Source organism: Acartia tonsa, chromosome 14, assembly GCF_053477335.1.
Source record: "Acartia tonsa isolate MP-2025a chromosome 14, ASM5347733v1, whole genome shotgun sequence".
NCBI lineage: Eukaryota > Metazoa > Arthropoda > Copepoda > Calanoida > Acartiidae > Acartia > Acartia tonsa.
The window spans coordinates 36,837,004-36,845,939 of NC_137273.1; positions in this window are offsets into that span (position 1 = coordinate 36,837,004).

The window sequence follows — 8,936 nt, forward strand, 5'->3', positions numbered from 1 at the left end:
TGTGTGTGCGTACCAAAAAGTTGAATAGAATGGTTTCAGGTGTTGCTGGGTGTTTAAAAAGCCGTATCGCTAGCTTTACGACATTTACAGTCATAGGAAGAAGCTTTACAAAGTGTCCTAAAATATGCGCCATGTGACGTCAAAAGATCCATCTCTTAAGAGGTTTCCTTTCCCACTTCCCCTCTCATCCTTAATTTTTATGACGTCACACAGCATATTTTTAGGAAACTTTGTGAAATATTCCAAAGTATTAAGTAATATCATAGGTCTTGATTGATCCCCCTATGGTAAAAAAACACTTTTGTAGCTAAAAATTATAGGTTGAAAAGTTTGGGCATTGCTGGTTTGAACCATCCAATCAAATTTTTAAAAATACCCCAAGTTTTTGAGCCATCGAAAGAAAGAATAAATATGGTTTTAAATCTAATGTCCTTTCTTTCCTGCATAATATATATAACAATTTTCTCATCTCTGTTAGTAGCGAAGCTACTCTATAGTTCGAAATGTCCGTCCGTCTGTCTGTCTGTCAGAGACAGAGTGGGGGAAACGTAATTTTCTCAGCCCCTTTTTCAGATAGAAACCTGAAATTTTCAGGGATTAAATATGTTGACATTTTCATATTTTCACAAAGTTTCATTACAATTCGTCAATTAATTGGAATGCTAGATCGATTCCTACATTTTTAGGTTTTCATGATTTTCTTTTCTCCTATTCAAGATAGACGGCTGATATATTTAGGGATTAAATAAGTTCACAATTTACATACCCCCACAAAATTTCATTAAGATTTGCTTATTTGTTGAGGTGCTAAATCGATTCCTGGATTTTTACTTGATAAATCTTATAAGGTTTCGTGACTTTCATTTTTTCCAGATATCCATTCATAATTTTGCTACTTATGGATGTTGTCATCCTTGTTTATTTTTACACTTGTATCTTAGCTAGCTTCTACTATAATCCACAGTTCATTTGATTTCAACCATTATGTGTGTCAGCTGAATTTGAGTTTCCGATTGTGTACGTATCAACCTCATCCTATCTCAACATTTACTTCTAGCCAAAAAAGCTCCAAACTTCAAAAAAAAAAATCAAAATTAGAAAAATTTAGATTTTGGGTTATCTGTCGTACTACTTCGGAAATTAGGGAAAAAAATGGGTAATGAATATTCAGTTGATCATTATGTGTGATGTGAATATTTATATACAACCAGGGAGACAGGGCCATGGCACTAGATAATAATAAATTAATCCCCCCCCCAAAAAAAAAAATCTTAAGTGTAATATTATGCCTTAGTTAATACGTTATTGGGGAAAGAATGGATTCTAGATAAATTTGATTGCCATTGTCCTCCTCCTTCCTGGAATTCAACACTACGTGTATTATGGACATCAGATAGACATCTGTTTTCTATCTATCTACATTATATCTATCTACATCTTGGGATATATATATATATCTACATCTTGGGCTAACTATCTATCTGCATCTTGAGCTAACTATCCTTCTACATCTTGGTCTATTTATTTATCTATCTATATCTTTGGCTATCTATCTATCTACATCTTGGGCTAACTATCTATTTACATCATGGGATATATATTATCTACATCTTGGACTATCTATCTATCTACATCTTGGGCTATTTATCTATCTACATCTTAGGATATATATTATTTACATCTTGGTCTATCTAACTATCTACATCTTGGGCGATCTATCTATCTACATCTTGGGCTGTTTATCTATCTACATCTTGGAATATCTATCTATCTATCTACATCTTGGGCGATCTATCTATCTACATCTTGAGATATCTATATATCTACATCTTGGGCTATCTATCTATCTACATCTTGGTCTCTCTATCTATCCACATCTTGGTCTCTCTATCTATCCACATCTCGGGCTATTTATCTATCTATCTATAGCTTGGGCTATCTATCTATCTACATCTTGGGCTATCTATCTATCTATCTACATCTTGGGATATCCATCTATCTACATCTTGGGATATATATCTATCTAAATCTCTGGCTATCTATCTATCTACATCTTGGGATATATATCTATCTACATCTTGGGATATATATCTATCTACATCTTGGGATATTTATCTATCTACATCATGGGATATATATCTATCTACATCTTGGGCTAACTATCTATTTACATCATGGGATATATATTATCTACATCTTGGGCTATCTATCTATCTTCATCTTGGGCTGTCTATCTATCTACATTGTCTATTAAAACATCTTTTGTCTATTAGTTTCTATAATATCTATTTTTTGAATATTTACATGTCTTATATCTTTTTATTTGTCTATATATTATCACCTCAAGTTCTATCTATCTATTCTGTAGATTAAAATAAGTTGTTGAAATGTTTTAATACTATACTAAAAAATCACCTAATCAAAATTTAATAATGTCCCCAAAGTTCTTAAGCCAACAAATAATATAACTTTATTATATAACTTTGGGGACTAGTTTAATAAACAGCCCATTGTCACCCTCCTTTCTGGGTCTGTCTACTTGTTATAAAGAAATATTTGCATATCAATATACATGGGAGTCTGTCTTTTTGTATACAATTGTTTTTTATTATCATAACCACAAATCACCTTCCTTAGATCAAAATTATTGGTGTAAAAGTTTGGACGCTGCTAGTTTATATCATCCAATCAGAATTTAATAAAATACCCATAAAATTATAGGCCCACGAATTATAGTATGTATGTAAAAAAAACTTTGGAGGTCTATAATTTACAGTCCAATGCTCCCTCCCCCCCAGACAGACAAACATCCTGCAACTTTTGTATAGGATTATGTTACATGTAACGTCTACTATATAAGTTAGCAACTTGCATTTTTTCTTCAGCCGATTAAGGATATAAAAATACATTGTTAAAAGGTTAGCTTTTCTATAATTAGCGCTGGTCATTACGTCCGTCCGTAACGGTTAGCTCTTTTTGTTAATTTAGACTTGTTAGAATTATCTTATCGATTTTAGCCTTTGTATGATAATTCCTGTAAAAATTAGGGACAATTTAGAAAGCTTAGCAACTTTATAATCGTCACCAGAATGTCGATTTTTAACTTCTTTTACAACTAATTTTTATGTGATATAATAATCCGATTGATCTGATTTTTTGGTATATTGATTCCTAGGACAACAAAGTACAATGTTATAAGCGAAGCATCTCAATTATCAAGACTTAAAAATGTAAGTATGTTCCTGTATTTATACAGTTTTTCATTAAATTTACTTACAATTTTGTTTCGACTGTTATACAATATTCTGATTATTCAGTTCTGACACTCTACGAGTGTTAATGTTGGTTTGTCCTACTGTTTTTTGAGTTACCCTTTTATGAATGTTGTCATCCTGGTTTCTTTATAAGTTACAATTTTTTACATTTATTTAGAATGACGGCAGACTGACGGACCAAGTAAATTCTAAAACTGATACTCAATGGTATTTGTAATCTTCACAAAACATCAGTCATCTGAATCTAGAGAAGCAGCCAAGAAATTTTATTTCCTCCATTACGTCAGACTGACAAATTGAATTATTCAGCAGCATCGCTTAATTAATATTTAAGTACCCACAAACTTTTCATCACCATAAATAGCTTAAACAAAACTTAACCACCACATATAAGAGGCTTCTCTGTAAAATATAACCTTATCGGCTCAGCGGTTAATGTAAACACACAAACCTACTTCTCTTACATAAGATTTATAAATAAATTTAGGTGAAAAGGTTGCGTGAATTTAACATTAAAAAATTTCAAATATATTCTTTCAATATGTCCTGTACCTTAGCCTGGATATTCTCTAGAGGATGGGTTAGGTGTTATTTTTGGTGCTTGATTACGCGGCAAAACGTCCTACAGACAACCAACCAACCCTTTGATTGCATGACCTTTGTCTGAGAATTCCTAACTGTGCATGGTAATGAGTTGTGCCTGTTTTGGGCAAAGGCATTCCCTCTACTCTAACTATTTATGTATTTATTTTTAACGTCTTTAATTATGACGCAGTGTTGGGCCAAGATTCGAACCTATCACCTTCCCAACAAGTAGTGGATGCGCTACATGTTAAAACATTCTATAAACTCCCCCCCCCCCCCAATTCTGTTTTTTTTTCTGTGTGTAAAATAGCCAAAAATTATGTAACTAAGTTTTGAATTTTTAAAAATTTTTCACCCAGGCGGCCATAGGATACCAGCATACCTTTATGGGTCATTCAGGTTAAGCTAACAAAGCAGCTTATAGTGTCTACAATGACGTCATACAATACATATGACAAACGATAGGCCAGTATACTTTTCAACATGGGTCAATTACAATGTATACTGGCTTATCATTGGTCATTGGTATTGTATGACGTCATTTTTTATTAGGTACTATAAGCTGATTCAAAGCCAACTCTGTTTGTTTTTGTCTGTCTGTTGTAGCAAAAAATCTTTAAAACCACTAAACCAATTTGGTTCTTTTTTCATAGTGAATCTTTTTATAGGTTAGGATAAATATTGAAATTAATTAAACTGCTGTTGAAATCTCCCTCCTGTTAATATTTTGCCACTCATGAAGTTGCCCATGAGCTATAGAATAGCAATAGATGTAAAAATACATGGATGTTATAACAGATTGCCGTCAATTTAGGTTGCAATTTCCCTCCGCTTTTATTAGTCCATTAGGAGGAAAGAACATGGGGTAAAGAAGGGGGATGGGGGAGATCATTATTTTAGCCCGCTAGAAAGTTCACTTTATTATAGAACGTAAAAATCTGGTGTAAGATCCTATTAATTATACATCCATTATATTATCCTAGGCCGGGAAATAAAGGGGTAGTGGGGGGAGGGAACAGAGACAAATGTATAAAAAAATAGTACCATTACAAAGTGTCTAAAAAATCAGCCATGTGACGTCATACAAATGAGGGATTATCCATCTTTTTTTTCTTTACCCCTTTTCCTCTCAGCTCCCTAATTTTTATGACGTCACATGGCTGATTTTTTAGACACTAAGTTACGAAAAAATATGCTAAAAATGCATGACTTTTTATTCACTTACATTATTCACAATAGTTATTTATCGCATCGTATCATAGGCAGCTTTCAGATGATACTAAAATGAAAATTATGATAATAAAACCATTTTTGTAGCTCCGAAGGGCCGAAGGACCGTGCCAACAAAACTGGTTTAATTTATGTTTTCAATATTCTTGATGATACGATGCTAAACATGATTTTTCAGTATGGCTGAGAACAGGTTATAATCCAGCGGATATTAATCGGTTTCAAAGCCATACTGGAAATAGTTTTCATTATAGATTAATCCATAGTCTTATACAGTATCGTAGTTTTTCCTAATTATACTTCAAACAAGAAGGATTTATGCCTCGTTTAAGCTTTTAATTTTTCTAACCACTGGACTGATTGGACTCTGCTTTTCCTTACGGTTCAGAAGTCATGCTATGGGTTTAGGCCATTTTCTGGCGTTTTATACATACTAAATTATTACTAAAACACTATACAGATTGGGTTCTGATTTTCAGAAAATCTTTATACTTCTCATATTTTGTTTTTTAGCCATATTCTATGTTAGTCTATGCTGTGTAACCCAAAATTTAACTTTTAGTTCCCTGTTCTACAAATTATCTTTCAGACTCCTTATCCCATTTCATAAATGGGGAAATAATGTCTAAGGAGAGAGAGGAACACAAGGAAGAGGGAACTAATGTCCTCGGGCTGATCTATCACCAGATATTTGGACACTCTGCTAATATACATTTACTATCTATCTATCACCAGATATTTAGACACTCTGCTACTATACATTTACTATCTATCTATCACCAGATATTTAGACACTCTGCTACTATAGATTTTCTATCTATCTATCACCTGATATTTGGACACTCTGCTACTATAGATTTACTATCTATCTATCACCAGATATTTGGACACTCTGCTACTATATATTTACTATCTATCTATCACCAGATATTTGGACTCTGCTAATATACATTTACTATCTATCTATCACCAGATATTTAGACACTCTGCTACTATAGATTTACTATCTATCTATCACCTGATATTTGGACACTCTGCTACTATAGATTTACTATCTATCTATCACCAGATATTTGGACACTCTGCTACTATATATTTACTATCTATCTATCACCAGATATTTGGACACTCTGCTACTATTAATTTATTATCTATCTATCACCAGATATTTAGACACTCTGCTACTATAGATTTACTATCTATCTATCACCTGATATTTGGACACTCTGCTACTATAGATTTACTATCTATCTATCACCAGATATTTGGACACTCTGCTACTATATATTTACTATCTATCTATCACCAGATATTTAGATACTCTGCTACTATATATTTACTATCTATCTATCACCAGATATTTGGACACTCTGCTACTATACATTTACTATCTATCTATCACCAGATATTTAGACACTCTGCTACTATATATTTACTATCTATCTATCACCAGATATTAAGACACTCTGCTACTATATATTTACTATCTATCTATCACCAGATATTTAGACACTCTGCTACTATATATTTACTATCTATCTATCACCAGATATTTAGACACTCTGCTACTATACATTTACTATCTATCTATCACCAGATATTTGAACACTCTGCTACTATATATTTACTATCTATCTATCACCAGATATTTGTACACTCTGCTACTATATATTTACTATCTATCTATCACCAGATATTTAGACACTCTGCTACTATATATTTACTATCTATCTATCACCAGATATTTAGACACTCTGCTACTATACATTTACTATCTATCTATCACCAGATATTTAGATACTCTGCTTCTATACATTTACTATCTATCTATCACCAGATATTTGGACACTCTGCTACTATACATTTACTATCTATCTATCACCAGATATTTAGACACTCTGCTACTATACATTTACTATCTATCTATCACCAGATATTTAGACACTCTGCTACTATATATTTACTATCTATCTATCACCAGATATTTGGACACTCTGCTACTATACATTTACTATCTATCTATTACCAGATATTTGGACACTCTCCTACTATATATTTACTATCTATCTATCACCAGATATTTAGACAATCTGCTACTATACATTTACTATCTATCTATCACCAGATATTTGGACACTCTGCTTCTATACATTTACTATCTATCTATCACCAGATATTTGGACACTCTGCTACTATACATTTACTATTTATCTATCACCAGAGCTGGATCTTTAAAAGCGTAGCCGTGGCCGTAGTCGTGGTCAGAGTTACAGCCACCAACCTAATAGCGATCTTTAAATCATATTAACCACGCGTAATCGTGGCCACAAAAAAAAATGCGATCTTTAAATCATATTGACAACGCGTAGTTGTTATCGTAGCGTGGTTAACCACGCTAAAAGTGACCACAGTCCGTTGGTGTGGCTAAAGCGTTGCTAAAGCCACGAAGACAGCTGCTTTTGATAATTTTAACGTAAAACAATTGAAAACGTAAATTATAATTGTTAAATGAATGTATGAATAATTGTACGGGCATGGAATATTTTATTTAAAAACTATCATAAAAATATTTTAATTGTGGTTTTTTATAAATAATAAAATCAGTGGCGTGCGAACCGAAGGGGGCATTTGGGGCAATCGCCCCCCCCTAGCGACCAAAACGCCCCCCTCTGCCCCCCCCTAGCAACCGCCCCCCTCTGCCCCCCCCTAGCAACCGCCCCCCCTGCCCCCCCCTAAATGTTAATGTAAATATAAACTTTTTATCAAAGAAATTTGGTACATCCCCAATGATGATACAAAAAATTACCCCTTATATAGATTACAATTATTGGATGAAATGTATGGAAACTCGACTTAATTAACCAACCAATCAAAATTCTATTAAAGTCCCCAAAGTTGTTGAGCCAACGAATAAGAAATTTTTATATGAAATATTGGGGACAAGTGTAATAAATAGCCCAAAAACCCCTCCCTCCCTGCAAATTTGAAGATAAAAATTTGCGCTTCGCGCCCTTCCAAGTGGTTTCTGCTATGAAATATTGGGGACTAGTGTAATAAATAGCCCAAAAACCCCTCCCTCCCTGCATATTTGAAGATAAAAATTTGCGCTTCGCGCCCTTCCAAATGGTTTCTGCTATGAAATATTGGGGACTAGTGTAATAAATAGCCCAAAAACCCCTCCCTCCCTGCATATTTGAAGAAAAAAATTTGCGCTTCGCGCCCTTCCAAATGGTTTCTGCTATGAAATATCAGGGACTAGTGTAATAAATAGCCCAAAAACCCCTCCCTCCCTGCATATTTGAAGAAAAAAATTTGCACTTCGCCCGCTTCCAAATGGTTTCTGCTATGAAGTATTGGGGACTAGTGTAATAAATAGCCCATAGACCCCTCCCTCCCTGCATATTTGAAGAAAAAAATTTGCGCTTCGCGCCCTTCCAAATGGTTTCTGCTATGAAATATTGGGGACTAGTGTAATAAATAGCCCATAAACCCCTCTCTCCCTGCATATTTGAAGAAAAAAATTTGCGCTTGGCGCCTTTCCAAATGGTTTCTGCTATGAAATATAGGGGACTAGTGTAATAGATAGCCCAAAAACCCCTCCCTCCCTGCATATTTGAAGAAAAAAATTTGCGCTTCGCGCCCTTCCAAATGGTTTCTGCTATGAAATATTGGGGACTAGTGTAATAAATAGCCCAAAAACCCCTCCCTCCCTACATATTTGAAGAAAAAAATTTGCGCTTCGCGCCCTTGCAAATGGTTTCTGCTATGAAATATTGGGGACTAGTGTACTAAATAGCCCAAAAACCCCTCCCTCCCTGCATATTTGAAGAAAAAAATTTGCGCTTC